General features: G+C 32.9%; 1 protein-coding gene across 2 annotated transcripts in view; it reads left to right on the forward strand.

Moving 5' to 3' along the window:
- The first annotated feature begins 727 nt into the window (after positions 1 to 727).
- Positions 728 to 18,113, forward strand: part of LOC115443322 (protein obstructor-E) — a 48,843-nt gene continuing 31,457 nt past the window's right edge. The window contains exon 1 of one of the 2 annotated variants that reach the window (XM_030168679.2): positions 728 to 950. The gene's annotated coding sequence lies outside the window, so the exon portion shown is untranslated. The remainder of the gene's footprint in view (positions 951 to 18,113) is intronic. The other variant, XM_030168678.2, reaches the window with a different exon arrangement.

An 18,113-nucleotide genomic window follows, 5' to 3' on the forward strand; every position in this document is an offset into this window, starting at 1 on the left:
GCTATTTTATTTCTAAAGTCTGTACTAGTTATACGTGTATTTTGTCGTGCGCATATCAACTTTCATTCTCTGTTACCAAGCAATTACCATTAAGTGACACTGTTATTGCACTTTCTGCAGTATGCTGTGTCATTTAGTGTTCAATTCATATATCACTCGGTTAGTTATTTGAAAATAAATAACTTTTCTAAAATATCTTTTGTTTCCATGAATGTAAAAAAACCTTACCAATTTTTTTTTAAATACAAATACCTGTCTTTTTATTTTTAGCTGCCATTTCTTTAAACGCGACTCATTAACATTTAAAAAATTAAAACACGCAAATAACATGCAAATAAAACGCGAGAAACCGAATGTTCCGTTACATTTCTTATAATCGCAGATTTCTCTTCAAATCGATAATAGCATTGCTTCTGTATTTTCATGCCCGTAATATTAATTTTCAATAAAATTATATATGTCGTAGTTTGAATTATTCTACCGTCGAAAATATTTGGTAACCGGGTTCTAAAATCATTTTTATGTGATAGTATTACACCTCAAATAAATATGGGAGACGCGTCCCGTACGCAATGAGCATAACAATAGTCCATTCAAATGGGACGCAAAGTTCAATGCACACGACAAGTGACGTTATACACCTGCCAATTTAAGGAGGCATTATATACCGGCGCCAATAAACATAAGCAGCTGCATTCTTAATGTGGTTAATGCTAGCGAAACAAGAGTGGTGAGGTGAGAGACGCCACATTCACCTGCTCAGGCGACGATTCCGCAGTCGTACGAAGCGTACCGAGCACACCGCTTCCATTTTCAAACGCGTTTCAAATATCGAACTTTATTTTTCGCGTGTTGCCAGCGCCGGTGACGGATTATTTTTGTGAGTTTTTTAAATTTCATTTTTTTATTTTCTTTTTCACCTGGCCAGGATCTTGGAACTTTGTTTTCTCGTAAGTTTTTCATGCCTGACTTTATATTTATGAAGGATTTACTCAAAGGCGTTAAAGTTTGGCACTATATTTTCCTTTTAGATTCGTAGAACTTGCCGGAATGTTGCGAAGAGGTCGGTTGCGAGCCAGTTTTTTTTCTAAAAAGGCTCTATTGCGGTACAGCTACATAATATAAGATTATGTCATACAAAGCTCGAGCACATACTTGTAGATAGTGAAAGTAGTGAGATGTACTTAACAGAGATGAAAAGGAGGATACGTTAATGTGGCCAATTCGTTTCCTTATTACTTGACCTGAAGTTACGTGTTTTACTGTAAGATCGAGTAATTTTCAAATTACCGTAAATATTGTAATTTATGAGACCAGTTCATATTGCACGTATTAGATTATGTTGCGTGTTTATATAAATTTATGGAATAAATTAAGGACCAGCCCAGGGAAACTACTTCCTCGTTGGTGTGTAGGCGCGTTTAGACCGTAGAGAGCCACAGTGAGGTCCTGAGAGCGATTCCCAAGTCTAGAGTAGCAGAATGGGTATATTTTGCGAAAAAAAAAACGAATATACGTTAAATTTAAATACGACGAATACCTTTACCGGAGAATAGACCCTACGCATGATGAATAATAATATACCTGTAACTACACTGTGAGGTATACGCGTGAGCTTATGTTCTTAGATACGATCGGTATTACAGATTATTGAGTAATACATCGTAAATTATAATTTTATCTTACGTAAATAGTAATAAAAAATTCAATTGCGTTTTACTGTTTTCGATAATTTATACATATATTATTAAGTAATGTATGAAACAGGATAGACTTTCTAATAAAATTGTAGCAACCATCATTAGTCGTTTGAGGCATGTTAAATACCTAGGCCGAAACAAGTATCTCACAGATGCAAATGCCAACGACTTTTGATCTAAATATCGTGCATAATGAATAAGTCTGAGTAATCTAATGATCTTTAATAACGTATATTTATATTTGTTATTCAAGAAATCTGTATAAAATGCCATTGTTTAATTTAAATTAATTTTGAAATAGTTTTTCGTGTTTTATTTAATTTTGAAATACTTTTTTATGTTTACTTCTTTGTAATTATTAAATTTTATTAAGACTCTTAACATATTACCGTTATACTCAATGAAAAAGGTTAAATAAAAAATATAAGACAAAGTCGAGTATGAAAAAAAATTTGAACGGATAATCCTTTAACGCAAAAAAATACGTGCAAAAAACAACCGCAACGTGGTTTATTTATAGATTCTTGGTAAAAACCGTAAAAGCATATACCGTAAATCCAGTTTCATAAAAGCTAGACTGAGCGTGTGATAAATTGATACACATTTAGATTTCCGCAACTTCAAAGGAAGCGAGAAGTTATGGCAACATTATTTTAACAGTGCCGTGTCAAATGTAAATCTAGGATTCGATCTAAAAATGATAAATAATAAATATGAAATAACTTGTTTTTCCCCGAGAATCGTAGATTTCTCGTTTATGGGAAATTACGAGACTCATAAGTTGTTAGATAAGCATCCAGCTATATTTATAAAGTTCTTTGACTTGAGATATTTTGATTCAATCATATAATATCAGCAATAATGAAGAGTATTTAGCATAAAGGTCTATTAATCGCCAAATTAACGACTTTGTTTTATTTGCCTCGATTATTCGAAATTAATATCTCAGAATAGGTAATTAATTATCTACCAAAGCAGATTGCAAACAGCTGGCAATTAAGACCAAACAGATCAATGTCAATGAAGCGTCACAGCGCTTTGTAATCTAAGCATTGAAGGGTATCGGAGTAGGTTTAGATAACCTAGGTCTCAGACAATGGAATAATAGATCTGAAAGATCTGTTCAATGTACTAGGACAACATAACTTTGCTGTATTGATTTTGTTTTGCATTATTTGATTTTTAAATTTAGAACATGTATATAGATATAAATGACATATATAAAAATAATTTAAATGAGCTGTGATTTCAAATCACTTTCTTCCTAATCCTATTTGATTAGAATATAAGGAAAAGGTGAAAACACTTTCGCAAATCTTCGTATCTATATTTATAGCAATCAGTATCCGGGAGATACTGATTGCTTTAAATTGCTTTGGCGGTATTTCCTGTAAGCAGGTAAGAAAATTTCTATATTTTATTTCGATAATTACGAATTTGGAGTCTCGAACAAAATTAGAAACTAAACATTTGTTACTACACACTTTCCAACGAGACTTCCTTGTCTAACCTGCTACACTAACAAATCAATGTTTCTACGAAAACATTGTCATAAATATACTTTCACACTCGCTTTAGTAGCGGTTATCATTAAATAAATGCTCCTCTACTAATATAAAAAACTTTTAATTAAATGTTTTATACAAGTATTATTCTATTACAAGACAAATTGCTCGTTAACCTGAAACATAAAAACAAATGAAACTGCAATTTGCTCTATAAATCTTGCACCGCCGGGGATGTTCCCACAGGCGTTAAATATCTTTATTTTTCTTCTAGTGTCTGTTCTTTAACTAATGTCATTATTTACTTACGACCAGTTACTTCATTGACAAATTACTGTCAGTCACTGTTATTTTTTTTAATATGACGTTTGCGTTGTGGTAACTCTTATAGATTTTAGTTTAGCGACGTTTATGCTGTGGCCATTTGAGGTTTTTATTAGCTGTTACTTTTTCTATTATATTGACCCTTTTAATGAATTTTGTGTAGTTTGCTTAATCGAAAAATAAAAATCATACTTAGTGGCGCCAGTATCGTTTTTTTAAAGTTAACGTTGTCAGTACATTTTTTAACATATTTTACCACAACGTGGCGAGGTTTTTTATTATCCTAGTCAGGCAAAAAAACAATTACACGACTTTGTTACATAGAGGCATAGTTCAAATGGTTTCTGTGGTGCTGCTGAACAACTTGAGCACACTATATCGATGTGTGCGGTTTTTTGTACGTTAGTGTAGCTACACTCGTGTACAAAACAATCCTCCACCATGCGGTGTGCTCAAGTTGTTTGCCGGCTATTATGTTATGGGTGTTGGTGGTCGGTAATAATTAATTACTTTTCGTCAGATTCCCCACTGGCTCCCTTTACTAAAACAATTTATTAATTCCTTAAAAGGCCTATAGTCACTTAAATACTTATAAGTATTTAAATTAAAGTCAGAGACATTTATCATTAATAAGAAAAGTAATATTTTGTGAAACTAAACATAATTTGACAATTCACAAAAATAATAAACAAAAGCTTATTTAAACAAAATTAAATTTCACCAGAATTACCATAAATTCTAATTAAGAGGCGTCAAACAGACCCTTAAGATATTTTATGATCCTACACATATCACCACCTAAATTACTTTTTAAAAGATCTTCATTAACATCTTAATTAAGGCAGACTCGCGGTCCAAAAATAAAACGTTGGAGAAAATAGGTTACATCTGTTTTTAGATTAATAAAAATGAATATTACATTAGAGACTGCTGCATAAGGGCTTGCCCGTGTTTTCGCCCGTGTAAAAGAACTTTCCCAAATAAATGTTCCATCAAATACACTTAATATAGACTATATATTAAATCGGATATTACTCTGTGGGACAAATTTGACAAATCCATTCAGCTGTTTCAGCCTTTATTTCTATGTTCCAAAAACAGCAAGGTGCCAGTGCATATCTCTATTCAAATAGGCCGACATAGTTGTGTCTAGTGGTGTCTATCATCTTTCGTAAGTCTACACTCTATATAGACTGTAATTCACTTACTCTTTTTATTATATTGATGACAAGGCAAAGGGACCCCGCTGTACTTGATGATTCAGATAAGTAATTGAATTTGTCTTCAACATAGCTCTCATTACCGAAAAGTAACACGTAAAAAAATTTTTTTGAAAGGTACTTTACGCGGGCGAAGCCTGGACCTATAACAAGTAATTAAGGAAAATAATATCCCCATAATATTTTTTTTGCAATTTAAAACGGTCTAAAAGTCAACTACGTAATAACAGTTGGGGCAAAAAGAAATCTTAAGGTGCGGTTAGGGTCACGTAAGGCGTAAATTACATAACTTGTGTAATGTGTAAGATGTGTTGTTGTTGTACTCTTTAAGTTATAGATACTAGCATAAAAAATGCATATCAATATCGTTTATAATCCGTTTATAATAAAATATGATAAATAAAATTTGACCTGTAGAGATAAAAAAATACAAAATATATTCATCAATATTGACCCTCGTGTTAATTAGGTTCTAATAAATTTTAACCACCAACTATATTATATATTTTCTAATAAATACACCAAAATAATTTCGTGCGACATTCACAAAAAGCGTTAGTTAGGAGTGAAACGGACTGTCCAGACGATGTCCGCTGGTTCAAAACCCAAGAGTGAATTATCATTTGCTAACACGAATAATTACTTAGTCGGCCCTACAAAAATATTATCATTTAATACCAACGCAATAAACATAAAAATGCGTAAAATACATTATACCTTCGCGGTCTTTGTTTGCGTGTCCTCGCAGCATTGTAGGCATAATGTCGGCCTTAAGGGCCCGGCTTTGGAAACGGGTTGTCACCTTCCAGCCCGTCTACGTGACACTGGCACAAAAGAACACCGTGTTGAATAAAATATTTAATTTATGAAAAATAAATTGAGTATGTACCTATTTGAGGTTTTACATTTTTATATTTTATTTTTAAATTTAAATAAAGAACGCAGATATCTAGTGCATTTAGCCAGTACTTCTGAAGTGGCGCCAAACAAGCAAAATATTATAATGATTAGTATGATTATAATGCCACGTCGAAGACACTCGGCTTCTTTAAATTTAAACTTAACAAGGGACACGAAATCCTTTTCCATCAAAATAATAATAATAATACAATATTATTTAAATAACCTGAAATTCTTTATTGTCGTTAAATTCGTTTGTATTAAACATCATGTACTTGAGAGTTAAGATCCATCGATCTGAGAAGGTCGTTGACCAATAATAGAAAACAAAAGGCAAGATCTGTGACTTTGTCTCAAAATCTTATATTAACAACATAACAATTTTAAATAAGGTGTAAATACTTTCAATTATATTTATAAAACCAAATAATTATGCCTTAAGTGACATCACATAATGAGATTCCACTGGGTTAATTTAAGTCGTCCGTTAGATTTTTCAATTGACTAAATAAAGAATTGATAAATATGATTTATTTAATCAGTCGAAATCAAATTTCTATTTTAAAATACCATTGCATCCATTTTATATATATTTTAATTTTATCCAAGTTAAAAATACATCAAAATTACCTTGCTATTTCTTTTTACAACATAGATAGATTTATTTAGTAATAATCCGATAACGGTTTTAGAACATAATTTATTATTCTACGAATTTTTAACAAAACATACTCAGACAATAAATTTAAATTTACCAAACAGTATAATTTCAAAAACACAGCGAGTAGGTATCATGCATGTTTTGAAACCTCCATATTAATTCATGAAAATTAAATATAAAATTTCGTACATTATTTTTTGCAAACTTTGGAATATTGTAAACAAATTTTAAATACATCGTTTTATTTTTTTGAAAGGTTATGTTGCCAGTAACATTTTTATTTTTTTCACATTAGGAATGTTTCACAATACCTTTTTTACCTGGCTACAAGGCTTTCAGGGTTTAATGTTTACGTGAAGAGCCCTTCGAAGGTTGAGCAAGGGATAAGGACTGGCATATTATTTGCTGCATACGAACTTCCTGTACACATTTCTACACTTAACGTCGAGATCTTATTGCGTAACAAAAACCTTTTGTACTTACCGAATATAAATGTATAAACAACTGCTTTACGAAACAGGTAAGAAGGGTTTTTCTTTGGAAATACAAGATACATGTATGCGGTAAATGGTTTATAGTAAAGACATATTATTTAATATTATGCTATTATTGGACGCTAAAAGAAAATATTGTGAAGAAACCTGCATACCCAAGAAGTTTTCCATAAGGATTTTGAGAGTATGTGAAATCTGCCAACGCGCACTTGGCCAACGTGGTGGACTAGGGCCTAAACTCTCTCAGTAGTCGAAGAGGCCGGTGCAATATGTATTACATGGCTGTTATTATTATTATCTTATCTATTATGCCATGAGTCTACACGTTGTCCTGTATAAAAGTTTTATCAAGACTTTCGATCGTAACAAAATACTTTTTTACCCTAAAATTTATTTTCTTATTTTCTTACCATAATTTTGTTACCTCAATCAATTTTTTTCAGCCAGTAAAAAAACAGTAAGGATATCTTCATCAGCTTTCAAATAACTTACAAAAACAATTATTTAAAAAAATATATTTTTCAGCAATTTACTTAATATCTGAATAAACATAATCCTTCTTTTGTGAGAATTTTAATTCTAAGAAGAATACTCAATATATAAGCGTCATCTGATAGTACTGGCATGATTCGCTTTTTAAATCAAACGAACATAAAGAAAAAAAATATTTTAATTCATAATCTTTTTAAAACTCTTTCGATTAAATGTCACACGCGTAAATCATTGTTATGCACCGCGATTACCGATTGGAATTAATATTCCAAGTTGCATAAATTCATTTTTATGTAACAAGCTCGTAATTGATTGTAACAGGCAAATGGATATTAAAAGTGACAGCAGACGTAAGTTAAAAAACATAGAAATCTATTCGTAATTTCCAATTGAACATGTCGTTTATCACGTATTAGTAAAAAAAATGAGCTGTTTTTTAACCGCTACGCTAAACGCTCATATCCGTGGTATATATTGAATTGTGACTGTTAGGTATGTTTGCTTTTTCAACGAATGTATTTTTTTTATACCAAATAAATCAAAATATTATGGGTATGACAACTTTGCCAGCCCGCACCAGGCCCGCGTTGTGAACTAAGGTCCAAACCCTTTAAAGAAGTAGGAGAGGTATATGTCCAGCTGTGGATCAGAATACAACAGAAGGCTTATATCTCGATAAAAAATCATAACGAATCTATGTAACAATATTTCTCATGAATGCGCCATTACTAAATTACCAGCAATTTCGATATAAAATCACATTCAAAGAGCATTCCAAAGGAGAGTTTATGTTGAAGTAGTTTATTTTGCAATACAAGTTGCAGACAATGTAAACAAACAGATCCAAGTTCTTTAATTGTTTAAAAATATTTTAAATGAATGAATGCGATTCAAGGTACAGGAAACTATTATGTCCAATCTGTCCTTGAAAAAAAAATAACACCCACATTGTGGAAAAATATGGAACTGATTTCTTATATTGAAAAGTGTAGCGCCCCTAAAGTAAAAATTTTATTCTCAAACCTCGTAATTCCCAGCAGTTAGAATGATATTTCTTTTTATACTTGCATGACAACTGATTGTAAGTGGAGCCGGGTTTAATAAAATGTCGACTGACGAGAGATGATAACCGATCAGCAGTCGACACAATTATGCCGGCCTGTTGGAACCGGATATACACAGACTGATCCGGGAATGTGACACACTCACGTGAGCCACTATAGTGGGTTTTAACACCTTGTGTACGGTGGTCGCTAACCGGGCGAATATAAATATATCCTACCACCAGTTAATCAACTATCCAGCCAACTTCTCGGATAAAGAATCTACTACCCCTTGATGATGTGGTAGTAGGTGATGATGATGTGCGTGATGCACATTCTGCGCAAGCTCAAAGTAAAATTTTAATTGATGGCAAGACGAAAAAAAACTACAGGAAAAAACAATGAAACAAACGGCTATTATAATCGATACTGTTATAAAAGACATTGAAAGACCAAATTCGCGTCGCGTCTTCAACGGCTTCTGATTTACAAACGGTAACAAAGTCGGTCAGTGGGATTTTTGTTACGCAACGGAGGTCGCACGGTGCGAATGATCCGTGAATTGATTACGATCGATGACGTTTGCGTTATGACATTGTTTAGAACTTATCCGATGGTTTAAATACGTGGGAATCACGAGAAATATCGGAAGATATTATATACTTTAATGAAATTGATAATATTTAGACGGTTGGTGTTATTTAAGTATGGCTTGCATATGTAAGAGTCCGTCTGGATTGGCATCAATTTATTTACCTATTACCATATGAATAAGATTTTTTCGAGATAAAAAGTAATCTATAGCATTAAGGAGTAATGTAGCTTCCTAACAGTGAAAAAAATCAAAAAGGTAAAGTAGATCATGAGATTAGCGCGTTCAAACTCGTCAGATTAGATTTCTGCGACGCAAAAATGTACAAATACTGATTCTTCTTAAAAAAAATCGTACACTAAATTCAATTTTTTTTGTTTGTCTTAGTACATTCTATATATTATTTGATAGAACGAATGTATTAAGAACAAAAAAGACAGATGAGACGGAAAAATTCGTAACAATATTTCGTAAAAACTATCCCCCTTATTCATAGACGTTTTTTATCTAACGACTGAGTAAGGCTGTGATAACAAGTTTTTCTACGCATGTAAGTGGACGTATCGTTTTGATTGGCTAATATTGAAATACAACAATAACCAGTCTCAACGGCTCCTATGTCTATTTCTCAGTGCTATGGGGCACTGAGAAACAGGCTTGTTATCACAGCTTTACTCCGTCCTTAGATAAAAAACGTTTATGAATAAGGGGGTATTTCGTTATGTACATTTGTTTTGAGAAATACTCAGACTTGCTTGTTCAAATGAACTCTCAACTTTGAATATTTGTATAGATAAAAAAAATCGTACACTAAATTCAATTAACGTTAGGCATTAATAAAGACATTTAATTATGCTCGAAATGCTATCATGGTGACTAGCACGGTGAAGTACCGAAGTTCGCATATTATAGATCAAAGATCTAGTATTACTAGTTTATATAGATCACCACCAGGCGAGCCACCTGCTCGTCTTGTCATTGCAAAAAAATATGACGTTTGTGTATGTTTTAGAACGTCTCTGTTCGTTAGTAATGTATGCGTGGGTTTTTTGTTCAATCAATATTTGAACGACTTTGTTTCACAGAAACGACAAAATAATATGTTAGGCGCAATATCTATATAAATACTCAAAGTTGAGAGTTCGCTTGAACAAGCAAGTCTGAGTATTTCTCAAAACAAATGTAAGTACGCAACGAAAAAGTTTTTACGAAATATTGTTACGAAATTTTCCGTCTTATCTGTCTTTTTTTATGTGTAGGATGTATTAGACAAAAAAAAACATGAGACAAAAAAAATCGCAAAGATATTTCATAAACTATTTCGTTGCGTAAATTTAATTTGACAAATACTCATTCACAACATCAATTTCTGAAAACTCTTTACTATTTTCATCTCGGGATCGTCCTGCTGCTTTTGTCTAAACGGACTTCAGACGAATCCCAATCTTGAACTACAATTATCTAATTCATCCAACAATTCCTCACGCGATGTCACCTAAAATAATATCCATCCGAAAATAATACAACCGCAACCGCCGTCCGCAACAAACGTTTGCTTATGACACGTGACGTCACCACACCGAGAAATTAACATCCAATCCACACCGGCTTGCAAAATATCGCGTCACGAGCCAACCGTAAAATTCTATCACTATTTTCACTATACATATTTATAAGGCGGGTATACGCACGCGATGTTACAAAAATACATGTTATATGACGAGGACGTGGATATGTTTGGTTAGATTGCTCATTATTTTCCACAACACGAAGGTACATTATGTAATTACACTTACAGTACGAGTTAGCGATGTGGGAATAGAAAATATTGTAAGTTTTTGAAATGCAGAATTTAATATTTAGAATCTAACTCACGAAACTATTAGCAATAAAATTAACGGAAATAATTATTTTAAAGCAATTTAAGAATGGAACATGCGTTTTTTAATTATAATGGATTATCTACTTTTGAAACACGGTTCACCTATTATCTTTTTATTTCTCGACATTGTACAAAACACGAAATCTTGCGAGTGCTCGAATGCATTAATCACAATGAATCCAGACACTGCAGTATTTGAACAATTAATTAAACTAGAATGATCACTCATTTCGAGACTGTAGAGATTAAATCGCATCTAAGATGCATGATTGCAAGTCTTTTCTTATTACTTTAAGAGTAACCGTAATATGTATGCTTAAGTATAAGATGAAGTCATATAAAACTGATTTATAAAATTAATAAATAGATCCGACCACCATAATATAAGACGCTATAATAAAATACACGTCTTATGTCGGGCAATACATTTTCAGTCCAACAACCTAACCTTTTTGCGGAACACTCATTTTTTTATAAACAAGAAGACCCGTAATATCTCTTTTCCCAGGCTCAATTACTTGAAGGCTTATTAAAATCTAATCTCAGCAAAATGCTGGTTTTTCCTTAAATAACCGACATCAAATATCCTAGCACATAACATTATCAAGAGCTACTTACAGTCGCAATTTCCGTTCGACGCGTCGCACGATATCCGTTTGAGGCTTAGTCCCTGCATATGCAGCCTTTAAAGTTCTATCAATCTCGTTTTTTAATTTATATTTATACCTATTATTAGCGGAACTCTTAGAAAATTTATAAAGAACTTTGTTATATTGATTAAGTTTTTGTTAGTGGAAGCGGTGTAATATTTTATGTCTTGGGGATTTATTATATGCTCTAGCTTTGCCTTGAATGCAGCTTAAGGCCCTCCTAGCAAAGGGCCATGAGCATCCGTTCGATACATTTTCGGCACACGAGTTGCGGCGGAAATATAAAAAAGGGTTTACGAATAATTCCTTTATAAAATTAAATTTTAGGTATTTTTGAAAATATTAAGCTAATAAAATATTCATTATTCAATTGTCTATTTAATCGGTGGCAATTTAAATTATGTTTACTTTATAAGACACAAAATCAATTATTTGGAATTTTCATTTTAAAATTAAATGACACAACCGCTTTCAATCACAATCAAATCAACAATCCACTTTATAAAAAATCGAAACTACAAAAGTTAAGATAACATATAGCAGTAATATGATGTTAAATTTTTTTGTTTATACGTTTTATAAATTTCGAGTAGATAGATTCTAAAAATACGGTTATCGCGCCGTTTTGCTAGAGGGAGCGCACCTTAATAACAAATGTTTAGATACAACAGAAGCCACTTATAATTTTTTTATTGACAGATGCATATAAAAATATTGTTACACGTTTTCAGTGTGCAATCGGGGAAGCTATACCCAACAATGAACTTTCCAAAAAATCCATTGCTAATATCAAAGAATAAATTTATTTTGTGACTACCCGACGAATCAATACTACCGTACACGAAATTCATGAAATCGATCCAAATTCCAGACTGTCAAATCGCAGTGCCACACCGACTAAGTCCCCAGACTGGCGATCGCTCCAGTCATGTTGAGCCGTGATTGATGAGAGATCCATCTTTAATTAGCACTCACGGAATTCTCTCCGTCAAAACTAATTCACCCGGGATTTTGCTAAACAACGTTCGTTGTCATTTATCAACCGTCCCTAATGGAGTTCTCTCAAACGATGCTTTGCAATAGCACTAGAGTGTGCGAGAATATATTGCTTTTATTAAAAAAAAAACAAATAATTTAGGTATATACATACAAATCTATTATCTATACTGTAATATGAAGTTGAAAAGTTTGTTTGATCGCATTAATCTAAGGAATTACTGGTTTGAATTGAACAGTTCTTTTAGTTTTGGATAGCCCATTTATCGAGAATATTAATGATGTTGCAAAAACGGGAAAAAATTATTTCTTTTGAAAGGTTTACGTGCGCTGAGTATACGGTTAAAATTACGCAACAAATATGTATGACGGAGTTGTCCCCCTTAAAAAGTTCTTAAAAAAATATATAAAAATCCCCTGCTGCATCTGTTTGCCTGTCTGACCTTGACAAACTCAGAAACTACTAAACGGATTTCGATGAAATTTGGTATGGAAATAGTTTGAGACCTTGGGAAGGGCATACTTTTTATCCGGGGAAAATATAAAGCGAGACTTTATCCTAGGAATCTTTTTACGCGGGCCGAGCCACGAGCTAATAAATTACATAATGTTGAACATAATTTCAAAAAAAAATAAATGTAATAAATCCATAAAGTGTAAAACTTTATTTATTTGCATACGTTTACCATAATTTACTAGAAGCAACACTAAAAGAGGCCAAACAGGAACTACAAGATACATCAGTACGTATTATAACCGTTCGTAGATGTCGTTGCCTCGGAATTTGGCCCCTCGTAATTATTTTCTGATGACGCAAGCCTGTGTCTACAGATTAAATTAATTGTACATGATTCTGTATTGATCATATTAGCCCTTATCACGTCTGAGTGAGTTATGAGGGAGGCATATTGGTTTTTGGCGTCAATATGTACCTTAAATTAAATCATGAGTTTGTAAAGTTTTGTTGGAGTTTTATACTCGGAGGTTATAATATAAGAGCGCATTAATATTATAGAAATGATATTTGTATTCATGTTTTATAGATTATTTAAATGGATGAATTGATATGAATGAAATTTAAAATTAACACTATTGATTCTCTATATAATATAGTGCAGTGAACGTCTTATGACCGATAATGAATAATCTAAAAAAAAATCTCTTAATTACTAACTTCAAGGTAGTTATATGTTTACGTAATTTTATTGTTTATCCAAGCAGTCAAGAGCAGATCGCCTTAAAAAACATGGAAAATAATAATATTGTTTTGTCATGTGCAGAGAAAACTTTATTAAAGTATCGACGTCATTAACCTTGGCTTAAAGTCCAAACCGTACCACATTATTCAATAATTCTATGAAATCTCTAATAATTACAACAAAAGAGGTTCGTGTCATGATTTATATCAAATACCAAGGGGGCTAGGTGAGGGGCTAGGAACGGATATAATTTATTCCCATTGGACAGCGAAACTTGTCAAATAGCACTACCATACGCTGTCAAGAATGTCACACTCGTCAGCATCGAACGACCGGCTTCATATTCATCATTCATTCATTTATACTTGGAGTGAAGGGAAATGCGCAACTAGTATAACAAGAATTGGTCGATCTTCATTCAGATACTGCAAAGTGATTACACTAACTGCAGTGTATGTTACTGAACATTCATAGATATTTCGGAAGAATATTTATGTCTCGAATAGCGACCAGTTTACACAACTTTTAAAGCCGTCATAGTGGCCCACGTAAGTGTGTCGCGTTCCGGGATCAACCTGTGTGCAATTATCTCTCGTCTGTCCATACTCTGAATCCTACTGTAATTCTCATCAGGTGCATTAGAACGACTTTGACCTACCCATATAAAAGAGTATGTCGTATAACAGAATAAGCCGAGTGTATTAATGAACTCAACCCATTTTAAAATGTCCCTTTTCTAATTAAATTTCAAAAGATACATGCATAACTTATATTCATTTTAACCTATTTAAGCCCTCACCAAGTTACCAGACTGACTTGAGAAAATTTAAAACCTAATTAAGTTGTCGTGGTCATTTTTGGAGAGCGTGTTTGAATTCTAAAGTTTATTAATATTAACTAAAACCTAGTAAGGCCGGTTGGGTTTAATACAAATAAATTTATTGACACTAGGTTACCCTTCGCAGGCGTTTTATTGCTTGTATAAACCGCAAGATAACTCACAAAGGCACCTTTGAACGCCCCAGGAAATTTTCCTGCCCGGAACTAAAGTAGTGATTGACATATTTAAATTTATCGATAGTATTACAAAAACTTATGGCAGTATTTTACTATTACAGTTATGAAATATGTGTTTTATAGGTGTTGCACTCTGCTACGCCTTTATGAAAAGCTTTTCGCGCAAAAGAAATCCCATAATCACTGTATTGTACTATAGTAAAATCTGTACGATGCCGCGACACTTAAACGAAATCAGATTTAAAATTCAAATATTTTCCACGAATATTAATTACAGGGATAAAAAGTAACCTATAATATATAAGCTATTTCTGAGTTTACTTCTAGCAAATATCAAATCGAACGACTTGATAAAGGTCGTAGGAACACGTTGGATGCAAGCCGCTTTAGACAGGTCCGTCTGGAAATCTTTGGGGGAGGTTTATAGTCAGCAGTGGACTTTATCTGGCTGATGATGAAGAAACTTGTTCTGTATAACATTGTTACCAATTTTCGTATTTATTATTGTAAAAAGTAAGTAAGATATAGATTATAAAATGATAATTTTTATTTTGCGCGCGAAAAATAAGTGAATATTCGTATACTAAAAATTAAATTTCTTATAATTCAGAGTTTATACATTACAAGATCGTATCCTTACAACAGACTTACATTACTGATTTATTGTCACACAGATTACTATAATCATCGCAACTATTAATTTTAAAGCACCATCATGTACAAATAACCGACGCTTCTATCAATATCACGACAAAAGTGTATAAATTTTATTTAATTTAATAAAAGTAAAGGTCAAACGGGCGATAACCGACGGTTCTATCGCACGTAAAAGCATTATCACAATTTTATATCGACAACCATGTTATTGGCCTCGATAAAACGTGTCGATAAAATTATCTTGCAATCCTTATTGGCAGCATCGATGTTTTTTATTGTTATTAGTTACTCTTAACTTGCTTTGCCTGTTATAAAGGGACTTTTTTATTTAATCAATTAATGGCTTTCATGTTGTATTAGTTATATAATATACCTTGCGTAAACGTTTCTAATGAGGTTATATAATATATCCTTTCAGATTATCGAGATTTAACACTTATTTCAAGAAACAATTCTTCTTATAATGTTCGATTCGAATCGACCGATTAGAATAAGTCATTTGAAAGCTTGTCAAATAAATCTTCATTCTAATTGGTTCATTTTTGTGTTCGATCGAAAAAGAGATTGTGGTCGCTTATTGAAACCGACGCTTAGACTAGAATAAAAGAGTGGTAAGACTTTTAAGTTTAAGGCCTGTAAATGGGTATTGAATCAACTGACATTAAATGCTCTCTACATAAACACTTAGGTAAAATACTTACATCGTGTAATATATCCATAATACCATGTACTATCAGTGGTTAAGTATTAACTAAGGAAGGGTAAATTGTGCTAGGAACCTCATTTCGACCCTTCATAAAATATTAAACGCATAAATGTGGAACACGCTGAGGCCCGCGTAACTTTTTTAGGTGGATTATTTTTTCCCATAAGGATTACATTTTAATCGACTTAAAAAGAGTTGTTGTTTTTGACATTTTTTCGATTTTCACCGTTTATTTCAAACGGTTCCGTTTTCACGGATTTTGATTGTTTTTTTTTCAAACTCTCTAAAAATTTGCTGTTGAAAGAAATAGGTTTGTTAGAAAATGTATCAACCCAATGTTTACGTTAAACTGTATTCTATTTATGAATGTGACTGTGCTAATATTACAGTGGTGATAGTCCTTCAAATTATATAAATTACGCATATCAATGAAATATGAATCCAGATGTACAATAGCAATTTTATGAATATCAAGTGGAAATCCACTTTTCATTTTTTTGTTCTATATCATACCCTTGTTTTCGTAACAATCATCGTAATACAATACCCCAACATCCCCATAATATCGCTGAGGTAGAAAAACGATTCGAACAATTTCACATAACAGAAGGATGTAGAGATAAGCTGGCCACATATTGAATTTGAATAGGTTCCGTGATACGGGATCAAGTCGCGCGTTATATTGCCCTAGGGGTAAAGTAGTATCTATCTATATATAATAAATATATTGATATTATAAATGTGAAAGAGAGAAAAGATGTTTGAATGCTAGCCACGAATACAATTTGGTATAAAGGCGTTTTAAATTGACTTAATACGAACTTGTAAGGAAAATGCAGGGACATTGATAGGGCCAGCAAATATGTTAATAAACACATGCTTGTCATTGTTCTGAATACACCATATTCTAGCAGCATAGAAACGTCAAACTTATTAATAATATATTTATAGTAGCATTTTAGCGTCAGTGATCTTTCTAAGATAAACAAAACTATGAATACCATGCAGGTATTAATAAGAAATGTGGCTGGAATGTGGATTTTCCGTACCGGGTTGGTCTGGCCACGCGGTCACACCAACGCTTGCTCAATGGACATTTATCTTGCTAACTGACAGTGCAACAAGCACCATATCTTGGTGTCTAAAGTCTACAAACTTTCAAGTCGGTTGCTCTTTTGTTCGTGAAATATGGCAACTGCGTTTAAGAAGAATCGCAATGTTTTTTGCTGAGACAGGTTGTAATTCGTGGCTTGGTTTAAGAAAAATCTTTCCTGAAATAAGTACGTTTACTTTCTGGAATAAAAACTGGAGTGTGTTTGATTTAGAACACTATCTGTCCATGTGCCAAATTTCATCAAAATCCGCTTTACTTCAAACAAACACTCAAACACCATGTCTTCTAACAAACAAAATAATCGCAAAATATTCCCAAGCATCTCACGGTTCACAACTCATGAATGAATTAAACGACCTTCATTCATCCATTCACACATTGTTGCCGCTTATCTCTCGGAGACCGAATCTCGAATTCGGCCTTACATAACACGTACTAATTGCTCGCTTTCACTCGGCGAATTTCGTTGCGACATGCTCGTCATTTTTACCGAGGACGGCATTGATGCAACTATGGGAACGCACCGTGAGAACTCGGCACACTAGTGATGCTGCCATCGATATCGACTGGCGGACGATACGAGATATCGATATCAATAGTTTCAAATATTTTAAATTGCGAAACGTCAAGATGTTTTTAGGCAGTAAATTCGGGAACCACTTAACGGATTTGGGTGAACTTTGGCACATAGATAGACTTTGTGCTCTGTTATTTATGTCGAAAAAGTTGTATGAAAACGTACTTTTACGTAAAAATCTCAATTAGAAATAGCAACCATTTTAAATTATTTCGCCAATGTCGTTGTTAACAAAAATAAGGTCCACGATTTAAAAAAAATGGAAAAATAATTTGGAAATTAAAACCATGTTGCTGAGACAGCTCCTTAAGCCGCTTCTTCTTCAAAGCGATAACACGTTCCGAAGCAGTGGTAGATTCATGACAATCAAAAGACTCTGTGAGA

This window comes from Manduca sexta, chromosome 28 (assembly GCF_014839805.1).
Source record: "Manduca sexta isolate Smith_Timp_Sample1 chromosome 28, JHU_Msex_v1.0, whole genome shotgun sequence".
In the NCBI taxonomy this organism is placed as follows: domain Eukaryota; kingdom Metazoa; phylum Arthropoda; class Insecta; order Lepidoptera; family Sphingidae; genus Manduca; species Manduca sexta.